Genomic DNA, 20,223 nt, shown 5'->3' on the forward strand with positions numbered 1-20,223 from the left:
GGGATAGGGCCTTTTGGAGACACGTTCTTCCTTTAGACTACGTGTGTCTTCAGTCAAGGAGCAGCTCATCCCTGAGAAGCCCTCTCAGACTAATTTCTAGCCACTAGGATGGGGCCCTTTGGAGGATCTCAGTTCTCTGAGGACGAGCTGTACTTCTCCAGCCCTTGTTCGGTCCAGAGAGGGAGAGGGGCTGCAGAGCGGTCAGGGAATTTGGAGACGATGGGCTGGCAGAGAATCTACACCCAGAGCATGCTGCACGTGGGAAGAGGGGGTAAGCTGGTTCCTCCGGGCCAGGCTGTCCCAGGGATGGGCTGAGAGTGAGGGAGCTGGGATATGTTTCCCTGAACTACATTCAGTGCCAAGAGAAGTCATGCAGCTTTTGCACCCCAAGAGGGTGGAGGAGCAGGTGCAGTGAAACCCACCCATCCCCTGTACTGAATTTGCCCCAGGTGCCAGAATTCCTAGTTTGGCTCTCTAGGCCTAAAAAAAGGAACCGGTTTTGTGATCTGTCAGTACCTCACTGCTCTGGATTCTGCACTTGGAAGGATCCTGTGCTCTGAGTATTGCCTAAGGTCGAGGCCTAAGGTCCTAGGTTGGCTGGGGGAGCTGGGTCTCAACATTGCCTTTGAAATTCACAAGCCTCATTTGCATTTTGCTGGAAGGAAGAGATTGCCTCCAGTTCTCCTCCCCATCCCACCTCCAGTAGTTCATGGAACACCAGAGATTAAAGTCTGTTAGGGGATTCTGGGGAATGGGGGAGGCTGAGGGGGAGGGAAAGCTGGAGCTGTGGAAGGTCTCTATGTCTTGGCCTAGTAGCCCCAACTGGGGGCCAAGCAGGTCCCCAGGTCATCCACTACCCCATGTCCAAGCAGGCCCTCCCAGGAGAGTGATAACACCATGCTACTCGGCCAGCCCAGCAGCTGTGGCCTTTCCCGGTCGCCGGAGAATTGGATTTATGTAAACTCTTCCAGATAACATCTGGACAGGCATCTCTACAAGCCAGAGCCTGGGTTGCTGGGAGTCTATGAATGCCATAGCAGTTTCCATTTCTCTGGATTTGCCTTTCTAGAAAGCACCGGCCTTGCAATTGCTTTGTGGAATAGAGTGGGCCAGTATTCTTATCCCCAATTTGCAGAAGGGGAAATGGAGGCTCAGAAAGGAACAAAGCCCTTTTCTATAGCGCTTTAAGGTCTCCGAAGTGCTTTGGCCCCCAGCAGCTCTATAAGGTAAATATCTCAAGTAGTATTATGTTTTACAGATGAGGAAATTGAGAGACAATCTTCGAAAGCAAACCAACTTGTCCAAGATTACACAATTAGGGAGTGGCTAAGTCAGGGCTCACAGGACTTGGAGTTGTGAGGCACCTAGAAGTCATCAACCCCTTCATTTGGTAGAAGAAGAAACTGAGGTCCTCACAAGAGGCGTGACTCGCCCAAGGTCCTATGGCTAGCCAGTAGCAGAGACTGGTTTTGAACTCAAGTCCTGTGGCCCCATCTCATTTTGCCGTGCTATATGTATGAATGTTTCGTGTAAAATATGAAGGTGTTTGAAGGGAAGGAAAGGAGTCTCCTGTATATGACTGCATGAATGTGTAAGTTTATGTATGAAGGACTGGTTTTGAGTAGTACACTGCATGGTGCAGTGGAAATAGCCTTGGATTTGGCATTCAAAGATGTTGGTTCATGGGTTCAAATCTGTGCTCTGGTATTTAACTAACTGGGTGACCTTGGACAGTCCTTTCCCTTTTCTGAATCTCAGTTTCCATATCTGTAAAATGATGATTGGATTAGATAGCATTTTCCTTCCAGGTCTCTCTCTGTGCCCTTGCAAAGGCCATCTCCCATATCTGGAATGAATGTCTTCCTCACCTCTGCCTCCTAGAATCCTAAGCTTCCTTTGAGGCTCAGCTCACTTGAGTTAGGTGACTTAATGGGCAGAGTGCTGGACCTGGAGTCAGGATGATCTGAGTTCAAATCCAGCCTCAGACTGTGTAATCCTGGGCAAGTCATTTAACCCATCTGCCTCACTTTCTTCATCTGTAAAATGGGGATGCTAGTAATAGCAACTACCTCCCAGGGTTGTTGTGAGGATCAAATGATTGTAACATGTAAAGTTCTTCACAAACCTTAAAGTGTTAGCTCTTTTTACTAAGCTCCACCTTCTTCACAAGTCTTTCCTGTTTCTCTCCACCTCAATCCTGGCCCTGTAGTTCAGGACTTCCCCTGCTTTACTTTGTCTGTATTTCATATTTACTCATCTCTGCATTACGTCCCTCCCCAGTAGAATATAAGCTCCTTAGGGGCAAGGGCTGTTTAATTTTTATTTTTGTATCCTAGGCATCAACCCCTAGTCTGGCGCAAAGAAACATAACAGATACTTGTTGAATGAATAAACGAATGCATGAGTCTGAGCATGTGTGTCCTACCTTGGGACAGAAAGAGCTGGTTCTTCCTGACTATATCAGATCCCTCAGGCTACCTTCACCCTCTCCCAAACTGACTGAATAAATCAGAAAGTCCTCCCCAAATAACCCCTGTCTCTGGGAAGATGCAAATTTCTATAATTTATTCCCCCGGTCTTAGCAAGGAAAAAAAAAAAGTTTACCCAGAACAATGAAGATGTCACACTTGGGCAGGGATCTTGGGGCCTATGTCCAGCTTGGGTGGATAGAAAAAGCAGAGGAAAAAATGTCTTTATCCCAGATTGGGAGATCAAAGGATTTGGCACTAGAAGGGATATTAGAGATCATTCTAATGCAACCCTTTCATTCAATAACTAGAAAAACTGAGGCCTAGAGAGGGGAAAGGATTGATCAAGGTGACCGCTAATAAGTATAGGGTGAAGTTTCAAACTTTAGATTCTCTGACTCCAAATCTCTTTCTGATTTTTCATGCTTGGGGAATTGAGTACCTGGAATCTGGCCAGGTGATGGCCACCAGAGGCCCTTCCAATCCTAGTAGAAGGGTCTCACCTGAGGGATTTCTGTGGGGGAGTCAGACTTTGGTTCCAATACTGACTCTTTCATGTAACTATAACCTTTCCTTCTTTTGAGCCTCAATTTCCTCCTTTCAAATAAGGGGGTTGGATTAGATGACCTCTAAGGTACCTTCCAGCTCTAAATTCTATGATCCAGAAGGTCCTGAGACCCTCTGTGTGGGGCACCCAGAAGTGTGTCCAGCCAGGTAGCTGGAGAAAGATGGCGGAGGGCTGGGCTCTGCTGAGGGGCCAGACTCTCCCAGGATCAGCTTCTGCCCATTGTGTCTAACCTATAAAGCTGTCAGGCACTCCAACAGCTCAATGTCCCTACCCCAGCAGTGTCCTCACTCTCTAAAGGACCAAAGAGGAAGGGAAGAAACCCTTTGTGTCCATGAGAACCGGCTGCTCTCCAGGCCTTCATTTATCATGGAGCCTAAGCCAGTGTCATTGTGAAAGTTTTCCAGGCTGGAAAGCTCTCTGCAGGAAAGGCCCCCTCTCACTTCCCATCCCCCCCATCCCAGTGCTCCCCTGATACCACAAAACCAGCCTTCGGCTTCCCCCCTCCCCCCAAGTGTGAAGGTCAGCAAAGACTCAGGGAGCAGGAATCCATCCAGTTCGAGGTTGGGGAAACAGCCGTGGGCCGGGGGCTAGAGATCTGGATCCTGTCCTGTCTCTGCCACAAACTCGGTGTGGTATGGGGAATTGGAAAGAGCCTAGGATTTGGAGTCTACTACACCTGGGTTTGAATCCTAGCTCTGCTAACTTACTACCTATGTGACCTTGGACACATCCTTTCTTCTGTTTGGGCCCCAGTTTCCCCATCTGTAAAATAGTAATAATGATACATACCACCTACCTTATAGAACTGTTGTAAGATTATTACATGCAAACCTCAAAGCACTGTGGAAATGGGAGTTATTGTTATTATTATTATTATCCAGCTCTGCTATCAATATGTCCACTCCTTGGTCACTAGACAAAGATTTCACATTTGGAATAATATTTAAATATTTAAATCTATGTTTGACATTTAAATTTAAATTAATAATTATTAATGAGTAAAAATAATTGATAATGAAAATAAGTATTAATAAATTAATATTAAAATTTTAATTAAATTCCATAGATGGCCTAAAAATCTTGTGATTCATAGCCAGAAAGTGATGAATTTTCTGCCACAGCAACTCTTGAAGACCATCTTCTAAGTCAGAGCCATGACTAGGGTAGGATAATCCATGCTTTGTACCAGCACCCTAACTTAGTGGGTGTGAAAAGCACTTAAAATCCTTTAGTATAAGAAACCACAAAGCTTAGTATCTGCACTGATTCTGGAGTCAGGTCAAATCTTGTTTCTGAGACTTACTACCTGTATGACCTTGGGCCAATGCCTCTCATTTTATCTTAGTTTTCTCATCTTTACATTGAAGGGATTGGACTGAAGTCTTTATATAAGCTTCATTTGGGCTTTTTTTAGCCTCACAACAACCCTATGAGCGGGGAAGTTACAGACAGGGATATGCTGGTAGATATTTAACAACCAGCTCTCTGTTAAATGTTTAACAATGAGCTCTCTATGAGGGGAAATGTGCCCACTGACACTTTTAAGTTTAATCAACATTATTAACATATTCTCCATCACTCTCTCAGATCTAGGCAATAAATAAAACAATAAATTGAGCCCTGATATTTAGTTTTGATGGTTTCCAAGGCGTAAATGTAAACTTCCGTTAAAAAGTTAACAATAAGTTCTAATTAGGTCCAGCACACTCCTGGACAGGTAATATTTTTTCCCTTCCTACAGAGGAGGAAACTAATGCTCAGAAGGATCAAATGTGTTTCCCATGGCTACCAAATAGTGTAGCAGAAAGAGCTCTAGGTTGGAAATCAGAATCCCTCCATTTGAGTTCCCAGTCTGCACTGTGTGACCTTGAGCAAATCTCCCAGAAGCCTCTTCTGGACTTCAGGATCCTCTTCTTTAAAAAGAGTGACTAGCCTAGACTAGAAATCACTAGATGTGACTTCTCTGGGCTAGTAGATGATGTAGCTTTAGCATTTTCTAGTACAAGAAGGGAGACATTGAGGGGTCTTTAGGACATTGCTTTTGGAGTCAGAAGATGAGTTACTTCTTCCAAGATGGTTTGAATCCTGCCTTCTGAAGGAGGCCCTTGCAGACCCTGCCCCCACCCCATTAGTGCCTTCCCTCTGGGCTACCTTCCATTTAGACAGTGTATATCCTGTATGTACCTAATTATTTGCCTGTTGTCTCCACGACCTTAAAATGAATTCTTTGAAGATGGGGACCATGTTTTTACCTTTCATTGTAGACCCAGGGGCACATAGCATTTAATAAATGCTTGTTGACTGACTGACTACCTGTGTGACTTTGGCCAATCTCCTTCCCATCTGTGGTGCCTCAGTTTCCTCCTCTCTAAAATGAGGGGGTTAGACTCCATGGTCTCAAGAGCCCCTTCCAGCTCTAAATCCTTTGATCCTATAAGCCTTGTTTCCCCATCAGAAAAGCAAAGAAGAATGAAAGGGAAGGGGGGAGGCTCCTTAGGAGGTGGGACTACAGGGCTGGGCCCTGGAGCAAGTAGCTCTCCCAGGGCCCAAAGGGGCTTAATGAAGTCATTGCTGAGACACTTGGCGCCCCAGTATCCGTGTTCCCTTTGCCAAACTAAAACAATTGGGTGCCGAAATTGAGACGTCTGCCTTTCATATTTCTGTCCTCTTTCTGATTGGCCCAGCCCCAGAGAGGGTCTGAGCTATGCTCAGCTCCTGGGAGCCCCCAGCAGCCCACCGAGCTGACAGGGATCCTCAGGAGGCCCTCAGAGAAACGTGAAGAAGGACTCTGAATGGAGTATTGTTGGGGAAATGCAAATGCCCCATCCAGGAGGGCAGGATTAGCCTGCTCCAAGCCGGTGAGTGGCAGGGGCCATCTGTCTGGGCCTGAGAAAGGGCCTGCTCATGGGGAGGGGGAATGGACAGTGGGGCAGGAGGGGGAGGGTCCAGCTATCCCTTCTCTTCTCTTCCCCCCACCCCCGTGAAGGGGAGCCACCCTTCCACACCACGCCTGAAGAGAGAGAGGCTGGCAGGAACCCCCAGAGCCCTGTCAGGGCAGAGAGGCCTCCACAAAGTGCTTGGGCTGGTCTGAAACTGGAAAATGTTTCACTTCTAATAGCATGGGAAGACTTAAACTGGATGGTCTGTAAGACTCCTTCCAGTGCTGACCTTATGTGTTCTAAGACCCCTACCAACACTGACCTTATATGTTCTAAGATCCCTTCTAGAATTGACATTATGTGGTCTAAGACCCCTTCTAGAATTGACTATGTGTTCTAAGATCTCACCCTTGGTGCTTACCTTCTATGTTCTAAGATTCCTTCTAGAACTGACCTTATGTATTCTAAGACCCCTTCCAGAGATGACCTTTTGTGTTCTAAAATCCCTACCAGTGCTGACTTTATTTGCTCTATATATCAAGTCCCTTAAAGTTTTGCCTTTCTGTGTTCTAAGGTCCCTCTCAACTCTAACAAAACTTCTGGTGTTCTAAAGTCCTTTCTAATTCTGACATTCTGTGTCCTATGTTCTCAGGTCCCTTCTAGCTCTAACTTTCTATGTTTTATGATCTAACGTCTCTTCCACCTTTGTTTTTTTATGCTTTAATGCCCTTCCTACCTCTGTCTGACATTCTATGATCTATGTTCCAGCTCTCCTCTGAGCTATGACATACCATGTTCTATGTTCCCTTCCAGCTTTGAAATTCTCTATTCTACATTCTCTCCCAGCTCTGATATTCAATGTTATAAGATTCCTTCCAGCTCTGACAATCTATTTACTATGTTCTAAGCACCTTTCCAGTTCTGATATTCTATTTCCATATTCACATTTACTCTTCAAGCAAGATTGCTATTACTGTATGCAGTGTTCTCTTGGTTCTGCTCATTTCACTCTTCATTATTTCATGCAAGTCTTTCCATGTTTTTCTAAAATCATCCAGCTCATCATTTCTTACAATGCAGTAGTATTCCATCACAATTATATACCACAACTTATTCATCCATTCACCCAATGATGGGCATCTCTTCAATTTGCAGTTCTTTGCCACCACAAAGAGAATTGCTATAAATATTTTAAAACATATAGGTTCTTTTCTTTTTTCCTTGATCATCTTGGGAAAAAGACCCAACAGTGGTATTGCTAGGTCAAAGAGTATATGCAGTTTTATAACTCTTTGGGCATAATTCTAGCTTGCTCTCCAAGATGGTTGGATCAGTTCACAGTTCCACCAACAGTGTATTAGTGTCCCAGGTTTTCCACATCCCCTTCAACATCTGTCATTTTCCCCTTCTATCATTTTAACCTCTCTGATGGATGTGAGATGATATCTCAAAGTTGTTTTAATTTGCATTTATCTAATCACTAATGACTTCAAGCATTTTTTCATATGATTATACAGTTTTGATTTCTTCATCAAAAAAGTGCCTGATCATATCCTTTGACCATTTATCAATTGGGAAATGACTCATATTCTTATAGATTTGACAAAGTTCTCTATATATTTGAGACATGAGGCTTATTACCCAAGAAACTGTGTATAAAAATTTTTTTCCACAATTTTCTGCTTTCCTTCTAATCTTGGAGTAGATAATTTTTCAAGATCTGTCTTGGAGGGAAAACTCATCAACTCACAGTTACTAGGCTGATAAATTTAGCCAGGCTGGTCCTTAGACCCCAGCACTGCTCCATTGGAAATGTACTCTAGTGAGGCTTCAGAGGAGGACTTTAATGGAGGCTCAGCATTACTAGTGCTGAGGATGCTGAATTGTAAGGTTTGGAATGAAAAGGGATCATGGTGTCTATAACTGGCAGGAATTTAGGCATCACCTGGTCAACCTTCTTTTTTTCTAGAACAAAAGACTGTCTAATGGAGATCACCCTGTTTCTAGCAGATCAGGAGGTGGTGGAATGGAGGGAGCTCTCCACGTCACCTCAGAGCATATGGGTCTTTTCTGACTATTTCCTAACTGTTTCCTACATGCTAAACATGAAAGGTTACCAAGGAGAACGTCACTTTCTGATGCCCACAAGGTGTAAGGACAGCTCTGAGCTCCAGGAGAATCAGTTGGGTGGGGAGCAGGAGGAGGCCTCCCTTCCCCTCCTCGCCACAGGCCAGTTGGTGGACGAGAGGCCTCCCAGGCAAGCCTGTATCTGCAATAGGGCCATCTTCTTTTTGTCTTCTTTCCTCTGGTGTAGAGCCTTGGGAGATCTGGAAAGGTCGAAGAGGCCTCCAGAGGTCCAGTAATAGAAGTCCATGGAAGAAACTACTGCAACCACTATGACTGAGCTAGGTGAGGCACGGCTGTAGCCAGGGCTGTGTGGGCAAACATTTAACAACCAGATTACAGATGAAGAGGCGGGGAGGGAACCATACCCACCACATATTTTAAAATTTAATCTCCCTTATTTAACATTTTCTCCATCACTTTGTTAAGTCTAGAAAATCAAGAAAACAATAAATCAAGTCTCAAATTATAGAAATCAGCCAATTTCCGAGGTGCAAGTACTCCCATTGAAAATTTAATAATCAGCCCTCAGGAGAATAGTTCACGTTCACCCCAAAACGTGCCCCAGACTGTAGCCCTGAGGAACACCTTGCTTGATTCAGCCAAGCTGTGGGCTGACCTAGAAACTTAGACGCCATGCCCTCTAAGCACGGGAACAACTCTGTCCATGTGGTAGGAGGTATTCAGAAATAAACCAGATGGGGCAAATGCTTTGTGGCAACTGCTTTAGGTTTGAGCCCACTGTACCCGGGGACTAAGGTGAAAGAAGGGAGAGGGTGCCCTCAATTTGGGGGGCAGGTTTGCATTTGGGTTCTTGCTACATCTTTTCAGTAAATATCCCCTGGGAAAAGCTGACTTTGCTTATCAATGATATTGAGGAGAAAGCAGGTGGTTAGATGATATTTAGGAGATATTAATTGGCTATTAATATTGGGGAGAATGAACCAGAATGGAGACATGAAGAGAAAGCATTATAAAGGCACTTCAGCCCTTCCACATACCCCTGGAACCCTGAGGGGCAGAGGTAACAAACTGCCCTCTGGGGAGCCAACTTGCCAAATGGAATGGGAGCTGGGATAAGAACCTCCAAAATCTCCCTTGATAACTACTACTACTACTGATGCTGCTGCTGCTGCTACTACTACTACTACCACCAGCACCACTGCAACTACTACTACTACCATCACCACCACCACTACCACCACTACTACTACTACTACTACTACTGCTGCTGCTGCTACTACTACCACTATCACCACCAGCACTACCACCACCACTACTACTACTATCACTGCTGCTGCTACTACTACTACTACTACTACAACTACTACTACTACTACCAACAGCACCACCATCACTACTACTAATACTACTACTACTAATAATAATAAAGCTAACATTTACAGAGCCTTTTAAGGATCACAAAATACTTTACAAATATAACCTCATTTTATCTTCACAGCAACCCTGGGAGACAGGTCCTATTATTATTCCCATTTTACAGATGAGCAAACTGAGGAAGATAGAGGTTAGATGACTTGCCCAGGGTCACATAGCTAGTAACTTTCTGAGAGCAGATTTGAACTCAGGGCTTCCTGACTCTAAGTCCATCGTCATACGCCACTTACCTACCAGAGGAACCCAGAGCAGATTAAATTATTTGCCTAGTAAGCAGCAGAATGAAACATTTGAACCCTGGGTTATCTGACTCTATGACGAGGTCTTTACCACTAGAGCACAGCTGGGCTTGGCTCTGCTGTTCTTTGTTTAAAAAGCCGTTAGAGCTCAGACAAATAGTCTATTTCTCTTCTTTGAGTCCTCAACAGACCTGTTTCCTGAGTCCCTATACCCCTGGTTCCCTGAAATCGGAATGCCTGGTGCACAATATCGCGGTATCACCATCCTATACTCTAGGACCTTTGCTTATCATGGCCTAGGATAGCATTTAAACACCCCAGGGACCAGCTTGAACAAGAGCCTGAGCAAAGTACTTCATGAAGAGGGGACTTGGAGCTTTTGCTATTACTTCAAGGGGCTGCTGGTGGTAGTAGTAGTAGTAGTAGTAGTAGTAGTAGTAGTAGTAATAGTACCCCACTCTGACTTTGGCAGCCCCCATCTAGTCAAGCCAGGGTGGGCAACAGGGAACAGGGTCTGCCCACCCAAGCTGTGAAGTCTGAGAAGGCTGTCTTCAGTCCAGCCCCTTCTTCTCTCTTCCACAGTGAGTAGAAGTCACTTTCCTGGCATTCAAGGACCCCCACGAGCCAGTGCCCCCCTACCTGCTCAGCCATAGGGCACCCCTCCTCTGTACTCACATTCTCAACTACTTGCCTTTGCTCACTCTGTTTCTAGAATGTGTTCCTTCTGTTTGCCTCATCTATCCTTGAAAATCCAACCCAAGGGCCTCCTCTTCCAGGAAGACTTCCCAGATCCCCTCTGTCAATAGGTTGACTCCTTGGGCTTGGCCTGACTGTGCACATTGTGCTCCCTTGGGCCTGGACTCCTCAGAATGTAAAATGCTGGAGGGCATAAACTGAATCCTTTTAACCTTCGAATCATCAGACCCTATGGCACATTTCTAGCACAAGGAAGGTGCCTAGTAAATCTCTTGAACTGAACTGACAAAGCACTTAGTTCATACCTCTCTAATGCGCTTATCTTAAATTCTGTTGTGTATTATAGTTATCAGTGTTTATGATTTATCCTTCTGCTGGGGCTGGGTTCTTAGCCCAGGAGCCACGGATCCCTAAGCTTTGTGCTGCAGGGGAGCCCCCTCATCCAGAATCAGGAGAGCTGATCGTTAAAACAGGGCTTACAAATCGGGGCTTACTTAATTGTTTTGTTGATTGCTTTGATTTAAGAGACTGAAGAAAATGTTAATAATGCAAATTGAGTATACATTTTTCTTTTCTGGAAAGCTGGTTGTTAAACATTTAATCAGCATGCCATTAGAAGTGGATAGATTTCAGGGGGGTCATGATTTTGAATAGTTAAAAAAACCACACCTTTATTTTCACTAACTTCTAACTGAAATTGAGCACTTCATTAATTCTTTTAAAGCCTTATTCAGAGAAGGGGTCCATAGGTTTCGTCAGGCTGGCAAAGAGGTCAATGACCCAACAGACACTAAGGACCCCAGGGCCAGACTGTGAGCTCTAGGTACCTGTCTCTTATATAAACTTTGTGTTTCCCTCAAACCCTAACAGGAGGCTATGCACATAACAGATATTTAACACATTTCTATTGAATCTAATTGAATTGGATTGAATAAGTATGAGCTGAGTTGGTCAAGGAGGGCTTCCTGGAGAAGGTGAGATTTGAACTGGGCCTTTAAGAATGTAAGGTCCCTTGCAACTCAGAGATTGCATAGTGCTAAGTTCTGGTCTGTTTATTAAAGACCTGCTTTATAGTCACACCTCAGAGAATAATTAGACTGATAATAATAGCTCACATTTATAGAGGGCTCCAAGGTTTACAAAGCACTTTCATGGGCTGTCAGAGCTGACGGAGCACTCACTCTAAGTGAGATTCATCCCTTCCCAGCCCCAACCAGGGATTTTATAGAGAAGGAAACAAAGGAAGGAGGGAGGAAGAAAGTTGTCTAAGTCCACCCAGCAAACTAAGGCCCAAATGCCAAGTCCAGGTCTATTTTCCCTGCTCCCTGGCTGGTGGTCCAACAGGTACCTACACAAACGACCTCTTGGGCCATTCTCCTTCCCAAGACGTACTTGAGAGTCTCCCCTATTGCCTGGGCTGGATTCTGGCTCCATCCCTTAGGAATCAGGGGCGGCCCTGCAGCTGCTACCGGGAGAGAGTTCGCAGGGATGTCCCAACAGCCGCTGCCTCTGAACTGAGGACTCAGCCTCCCAGGCGGGGCCCGATGGCCCTGTCAGGCTGGTAGCGGATGATGAATGAGGTGCCTGGTCTCCCTAATGGAATACCCAGCCAGGCTGAAAGTGGCCGCATCCCTTCCTTTCCATGATTCATGAGCTCAGGCAGTCTCTGCTGTCTCTTGGGGGCGGGGGGGAGATTAATAGAATCCTCCATTTGAAAATAACAAAATAGAAGAAGAAAAAGTATTAAAGCTATCGACGGGAGAAAGGGAAACCGTCAGGAGGCAGGTAGCCATAGGCTCAGAAATTCAGAGCTGGAAGGGCCCTCAGAGGTCATCAGGTCCAAACCTCCTCATTTCACAAATAAGAAAGCTCAGATCCAGACTGAATGGGTGCCCAGCTACCAAATGTCTGAGGCAGGATTTGAACCCAAGGCTTCGTCAAAGTCCCATTCTCTATCCACTGCACCATGTTCTATCTCTGCTAATAACAACAAAAACAACAACATTTCTGTGGTGGTGGGAAACCAAATGTTTGCCCTGTTGTTGTTGTTCAGTCATGTCTGTCTCTTTGTGACCCCATTTGGGGTTTTCTTGGCCAAGATACTGGAGTGATTTGCCATTTCCTTCTCCGGCTCATTTTACAGATGAGGAAACTGAGGCAGACAGGGTTAAGAGACTTGTCCAAGGTCACCCAGCTAGTAAGCGTCTGAGGTGGGATTTGAACTCGGGAAGATGAGCCTGCCTGACTCCAGACCCAGCGCTCTATCCACCTCACCACTTAGTTAGCCATCCTGCAATATCAACAGCCCTAGTTCTCCCCATTCCCTATCCTCTCCTGCCTTCCCTTTCCCATGCCCGCCAGAAGACTCTTGGTTTAGTAACAAACTTCCCCCGCATCCCTAGATCTCTCCTTCAATGTCCCTTCCCTTTGCGGTGCTCACTCAAACCCCACTTTGGCTGAAGAGCCACCTCTCCTGGCCCCCTCCGCCAGGCTGGCTGCTTTTCTCCAGCCGCACACGCAGAGCCAGGAGGAGGAGGGAGCACTCGCCACTTCCAGGGCTTCCGTCATCACTCAGCAGCCGCGTCTCCTCCACCGCTCATCCAGATCCTTGTGGCTCTCATCCCTGGACCTCCCGGCCACCCTTCTGCTTCTCCAAAATGTCCAGACCCTGGTTCATGTTCTCTACCTCAGCCCGGTCCCTTCAAACGCTCTGACTTACCAGTTCCACAGCCTCCCCAGCTCCCAATTCCTCTGTCTACCTCAACCGTGTACTAAAATGACAGGCTCTCTCCCTGGTTCAGTTAAATGTGCCCCGGGGGGCCAGAAATCCTATTTACAGCTCTGGTGGCAAAGACAGGTCCCCTAGCTCCAAATCTAATACTCTCTCTACTGTGGGGAGAGAGAGGGATGGAGGAGTAAATTCAGGAAGGAAACAAGTATTTATTAAGCACCTGTTAGGTGCCAGGCACTGCAATCAATCAATAAACATTGACTAAGTGCCTACTATGTGCCAGACACTATATTAAACTCTTTCAATCAGTCAGTAAACATTTTTTAAGCATCTACTATACGCTAGGCAATGTGTTGTTTTCAATCAATAAACATTTACTAAGTGTCTACTATGTGCCAGGCACTGTAAATAATATTTGCAAATATTATCTCACAGGACGCTGACTTCTCAGCACCTTGTCTTTGAGCTGGGTCAGAGAATATACATTCCTTAGACAACACCAGGCTACCAATACTTACACACACCTGCCAACTGGAAAGATCTCTGGCTTGGGAGCTAAGAAGTTTGTGTTCAAATTCTGGTTTTGCTCCTGACTCCCTATGTGACTTGGACAAGCCACTGCCCTCCCTGTGCCTCAGTTTCTTAATTTGTAAAATAGGCATATAGATAGAATGCTGGGTCTAGAGTCAGGAAGACCTGAATTCAAATCTGACCTCAAACACTTACTACCTGTGTGACCCTCGGCAAGTCACTTAACCTCTCTGTGCCTCAGTTTTCCCATCTGTAAAATGGGGGTAATAATAGCACCTACTTCCCAGGTTTGTTCCGAGGACCAAATGACATAATTGCAAAGTACTTAGCACAGTGCCTGACACATAGTAAGTGCTATATAAATGTTAGCTAATATTATTATCATTAAAATAGCTATAATTCCAACCCTAGTGATCTCTTAGGGCTTCTGTGACAAAAACTTGAAATGCCAGAGCTATAATGAGGTGTTATTGTTGTTTTCCTACATAATTATAGAAAGATATTTTTTAATTATTGTTTTTCTATAAGACAAACCATAGACTTGAACCTGGACATGTCATCTGTGAATTTCTCTACTAAATGCTTTAGTCTATAAGCTCCCTGAGGGCAGGGCCTGTGCTTTCTTTCCTGTCTCTCACAGTGATCAGTATGGGACTGGGCATGAGTAGATGTTCTAGAATTAATTGTGGGTGGAATTGTCATTAGAGAGAGGTAGCTCTGTGACAGTGAAAAGAACACTGGATTTGGAGTCCAAGGACCTGGTTTACAATCCAAACGTTGCCTATTTACTGCTTGTGTGACCTTGGATAAGTCACTTAAACTTTCTCTCTTTTATAAAATAAAGGAGTTTGAGGCAGCTAATTGGCACCGTGGATAGAGAAACGGTGCTGGAGTCAAGAGGACCTGAGTTGAAATCCATCCTCTGACACTTACTAGCTGTGTGATCCTGGGCAAGTCACTTAACACCAATTGCCTCAAAGGGAAAAAAAATTAAAATAAAGGGATTGAACTAAGTACAGGATGAGGACAGCATAACAAGGCAAGGTCACACAAAGAGGATCTGGGTGTTTTAGTCAGTCACAAAATCAGTATGAGTCAATTGTGCGGCATCACAGGAAAAAAACCCTCATGAGAGGCAACATGGCAGATGGGATAGGGTACTGGACTCGGAGTCAGGAAGACTTGGGTTTAAATCCCACTGCAGAAATTACTACCTGTACAATAAAATTCTGCATTTGTAGTAACTTGTCAAACCTCCCTCCCTGCCTCTCTCTATAGATATATAATATATATGTGTATATATGTGTGTATATACATATATATGTATATATGTACACTGTGCATTGTAAATGTTTATGTATATATACACACACTCTTTATTAAAACATTTCCCTAAAATGGATTTAACCAAATAACCAGAAAAAGGATATTCTAAAAGAAGATGTGCAATAAATAATGATTATTTAATTTAAAAAAAAAACTAAAACAAAAACTGCCTACCTGTGTAACCCTGGGCAAGTCACAAAGTCCCTGAGCTTTAGTTTCCTCATCTGTAAATGAAGGAGGTTGACCTTGATGGTTTCTGAGGTCCTTTCCAGCTCCAAATCCATGATCCTATCTTCTTAGGCCTCATTAGAAAGGTCCTCCGCCAGAGCCAATCAAACCTCATCTATAGTGTCAAAGCCTATGCTTTGAACCACACGTTAGGAATGACATTAGTTGGAACACATCCAGAGGGGGGTGATCATAATGGTGCAGAGATTGGAGATTACAGGAGAAAGATCCCATTGAAGGAATTGGGAATGTTTAACCTGGAAAAGAGAAGAATTAGAAGAGGTTGATTGTCGTCATCCAACTCTGTGAAAGTTTCTTAAATGGAGGAGGGATTTGAGTTGTTTTGCTTTGCATCAAAGGCCAGAACGAAGAGCAATGGTGAGAAAACAGGGAGAGGCAGAGTTCATCATGATAGAGAGAAGAATTTCCCAACAATCATAGCTCTCTTAGAGTGGAGGAGGATGTCTCTTAACAATGGGTTGCCCATTACAGGAGATCTTCACGTGGAGGTCGGACAACCACTTCTTAGGAATGGTCAGGTAGGGTTTGACCAGATGCCCACTGAGGTCCCAGGTGGCTGAGATTCTGTGATTCCGTGAAGTCCAAGGCTCTTTCCAACTGCCTGGAATGGCCTGCCCCCTCATCTCTGCCTCCTGTCTTCTCTGGCTTCCTTCAACTTAAGGCCCACCTTCTTAAAGAAGCTCTTCCCCACCTTCATTAATCTTAGTGTCTTCCCCCGGGATTAACTCTAAATGATTATTTATATATTATATTATATTATATTATATTATATTATATTATATTATATTATATTATATTATATATTATATTACATTATATTATATTATGTTATATTATGTTATGTTATGTTATATTATATTATATTATTTTATGTTATATTATATTAGTAGGTATATTGCTTGTATATAATTGTTTGCATATTGTCTCCCCCATTTGTTCACGAGTGCCTTGAGAGCAGGGACTCTTTTTTGGCCTTTCTTTGTATTCCCAGCACTTAGCACAGTGCCTGGCACACAGTAGGTGATTAATAAATGCTAGTTCACTGACTGATCCTACAAAGTCTTAGGATGCTGAGATCTAAAAGTTCACTCCCTTTCCATCCATCCAGGAAGGAGTTATATCATAAGTAAGGTCCAGAAACAGCAAACATGGAGAGACATATCCCTTCTCTCTCCCCACCCATGTCATTGTCCGTCTGAGATGTCAATTAGCAACAAACCAGTCAACAAAGGTTCTAATTGGATGGATTAGTTGATGACCAGCTCAATAGCCAGTGTTTTCTTTGATCTCCCTGTCCTCCAATGAAGCCACACAAAAAAATCTGGGCACCCTTTTGAGGATGCAGAATATGTGTTGCTACCCCAGAAACAGGGGCGGGGCACACTCCACTACTCAGACACCACTGAGTATCCCCCCCAGCTCCTCCTAAGTGATTGAGTGGGCTCTTGGCTCAATGGGAATGGACTAACCAAATAAGACATATAGCTACAGACACAGTCAATGTGTGGCTTTGCTTTGTTTTTTAAATTATTCTGAACTTAACAAACACCGAATAAGATGAGTATTTCCATGTACAAAGTAGAAAAGAAAAGGAAGTCGGTATATGAAGCTATGAGTCTGAATTATTCACAGCTTTCTTTTCTTTTTAAGTACATAATAAATACAACATGTTACTTTCAAAATTGTCCTACTTTGTCTCTTTCCTACTGACCTTCCTTCTATTAATGTCTGTACATTTTAAAAATACTTCAATAATCCTCTTTTCTTACTTTTTTCCATCTTGGGAACACTATCACTAATCCTCTGTCCCTTCCCCCTACATACAAAAAAGTGGAAAGAAAGAAAAACAAAACCCTTCTATCAAATATGCATATGTAAGCAAAGCATATGCTCATATGGGCCATGTCCAAAAATGATGTTATTCTGAAACTTGAATATATCCTCTCTGTCAAGACATCAGTAGCGTATTTCATGAGTGCTTCTCTGGAGTTGGGGTTGATTAATTGTTTTGATCAGCATTCTTTAGCTCTTTTTCTCAATCAATCAATCAATCAATAAACATTTATTAAATACCTACTATGTGCCAGGCACTGTGCTAAGCACTGGGGATACAAAAAAAGAAACAAAAGACAGTCCCTGCTCTCAATCTACAAACTACAAAACTATTGTCATTGTATAAAGTATTCTCCCGGTTCTACTCAATTCACTCTGCATCAATTCATAAAAGTCTTCTCAGGTTTCTTTGAAACTGTCCCTTTCATAATTTCTCATGGTACGATAGAATTATTACATTACATTCACATCCCATAATTTGTTCAGCCATTGCCTAATTGGTGGGCACTCTTTTAGTTTCCAATTCTTTGCTGCTACAAAAAGAGTTGCTATAAATAAATTTATGCAGAGTTGTCCTTTTTCTCTTTCTTTGATTTCTATGTTGTAAAAGCATAGTCATGCTATTATTCAGATAGCATAGATTTTAGTGTTTTGGAAGGTATAGTTCCAAATTGTTTTCAGAATGACTAGACCAGTTCACAACTACAGTACCTCCATTTTCTTGTGGCCACTGTAACAATTATAATTTTCTATTTTTATCATTTTTTGTTGGTCTGAAATAGAAACTCAGATTAGTTTTACTTTTCATTTCTCTAATTTATAGTGATTTGGAGCATTTTTTCATTTGTCTGTTGTCAACCTTGGATTTTTTTCCTTTGTTAACTTCTTGGTCATATCCTTTTACCATTTATGGATTGGGAAATAGCTGTTGCATGGATTTATTTTGTGTGACTACACTTATTTGTTATAAATGGGTTTTTTTTTAAAAAAGTATTTGGAGGAAGTGATAGAGATACTAAAAAAAAGGAAGAAAAGAAAGAAAAAAGTATCAATAACTAATTTTTAAAAAAATAAACAGAAGAGCACAGAAGGAAATTCAGAAGAGGTCAGAGACAAGCAGGGCAATGTTGGAACTACCATGTTAAATTTGAATTATTAAAAAATAAAACCAAGTTGTACATAATGAAAAAACAAACTATACATAGCATAAGCTCTTGGCAGAAAGAAGATAGACTAACAGAATAAGACACATCTTCAGACAGACAAAAATGTTCATAGTTTCATATAAAATCCCTCTTGATTTTTCTTTATATATTGAAATATTAATTTTTTGCTGGTGTTTATTAAATTGATAATAACAAAGAATTTTTAATCCAATAAAAAATAAGTGATTGAGTAGGGGTTGAAAAGTTGAAGAAGCTCTATCTGGGGTCCCAGCAACACAAATGGGGTGGTACCCACAGCAGTTCAGGAAGTGAACAAGAATGGGGCATTCTAATAAGACTATATATATATTTATGTGTGTGTATATACATATACATATATACTCATACATATACATACAAATACATATACATATATGTGTACATATATATATATATTATATATCCCTAGGTATGAAGAGAGAGGTAAAAGTGAAGACTGGGAGCCATCGATTAAACTCCTTGAAAAAGATGGGAGAGTGATGATACATCCCAGCAACAGGGATTTAGAAGGGGATGATGTAGGCAGATGAAGGGAACCTCAAAGGAAGGCAGGTTGAAGAGAGGGGCAAAGGAAAGAAGAAACTGCAAATGATAATGGGGAGCAAGGAGCAGACTGACTCCTCCTCCTGGTCCAACACCGGGGAGGTGGAGATATGGAGGATGGGGAGAGGTGAGAAATGAGAGGAGTAATGCATACTGGAGATGGTAGCTTGGATAGAACATTGGTAACTATGTTGGGAGTAGCTTTAGTTGAGTAGTGGGGTCAGAAACCACATTGCAATGGGTCAAGAAGTGAATGAGTCTTCTGGGGACAGCCTACTTTCCCTGAGAAACCAGAAGATGGAAAGTAGGTGCAATGGAGAGCTTTCAGATGAAGGGGATTTGACTAACACTGGAATGGCAATTATGGAGGGTAAAAGGGATTGGATAACAAAAAGAGGATTTGGAATATGAAGGGGCAAGGTTGAAGTAGAGCAAGAAGAGAGTAGTGGGGGGAAAGGAATCACTATTGTGGACTGAAGGGGTAAGAAAAACTGGAGGTGAAGGTTTACCAGCCAAAGAATAAGAAAAGAACCAGTGGATCGCCACCCCCCCCATTCTCCAGGGTCCTGTGAAAACTGAGCACCCCATAAGTATAGGAGCAGAGACGTCAGCTTCCACAGCTTGTCACCGCAAACGCCGATGGGCTGGGAGGTGGAGTAAGTGGAGGCATCAGGGAGTTCTGGTTGGTCATTCGGAGGCGAACCTCATTCTGAGAGAGAGGCCCACCAAGATCTGCTTTCTGGTGGAATAAGCACTCAGCTCTCCATCACTAAATCCTGGTTCTGCCTGCTTTGCAGAGCTCTAGTGAGGAAAGCATTTTGGAAACCTGAAAGCTCTATAGAAATGAGAACAGTTAATTGTGATGATGGTGACAATTATCCTGCTGATTATCCCATGGTGAGAGCCAAGGGGCACAGGGCGGCTTGAGGTTGGGGGGCTGATCTCGTCACACGATGGCCTTTGAGTCCCCCCCCCTTGGGAACTGTCTAACACAGGGGTCAAACTTGAAAAGAAAAAGTCTGGGAATTATCCTGCGGTGTTTATGTATTTAAGAAAGAGAGAATGTCTGAAGAAACCCGAGTTTCAGGAGATTTGGAAAGGGATTGGGGCTGAGGTATTCCAAGAATGTTTCTCAGTGAACCTGTCACAATAGCTGACCCTGGAAAATATAAACTCCCGGGCCCAGCTGACTATAGCACTCTTTATTACAGCTCCCCCAATCACCACCGCCATTTCCCTGCCCTGTCCGGGGCCGAACCAAGGACAGATAACTCAGAACATGGGGGAGCAGAGACCTAGAACACAGAACTAGGTGAAACGTTAGAGCTGGGAGGGGCCTTAGGACATAGAATGTGTCAGAGCTGGGAGTTGGGACTTCAGAGCATGGAATGTCAGAGCTGGGAGGGGCCTTAGAACATGTAATGGTAGAGATG

The sequence above is a fragment of the Vombatus ursinus genome, unplaced genomic scaffold (assembly GCF_900497805.2).
Source record: "Vombatus ursinus unplaced genomic scaffold, bare-nosed wombat genome assembly UNPS02014818.1, whole genome shotgun sequence".
Lineage (NCBI taxonomy): Eukaryota > Metazoa > Chordata > Mammalia > Diprotodontia > Vombatidae > Vombatus > Vombatus ursinus.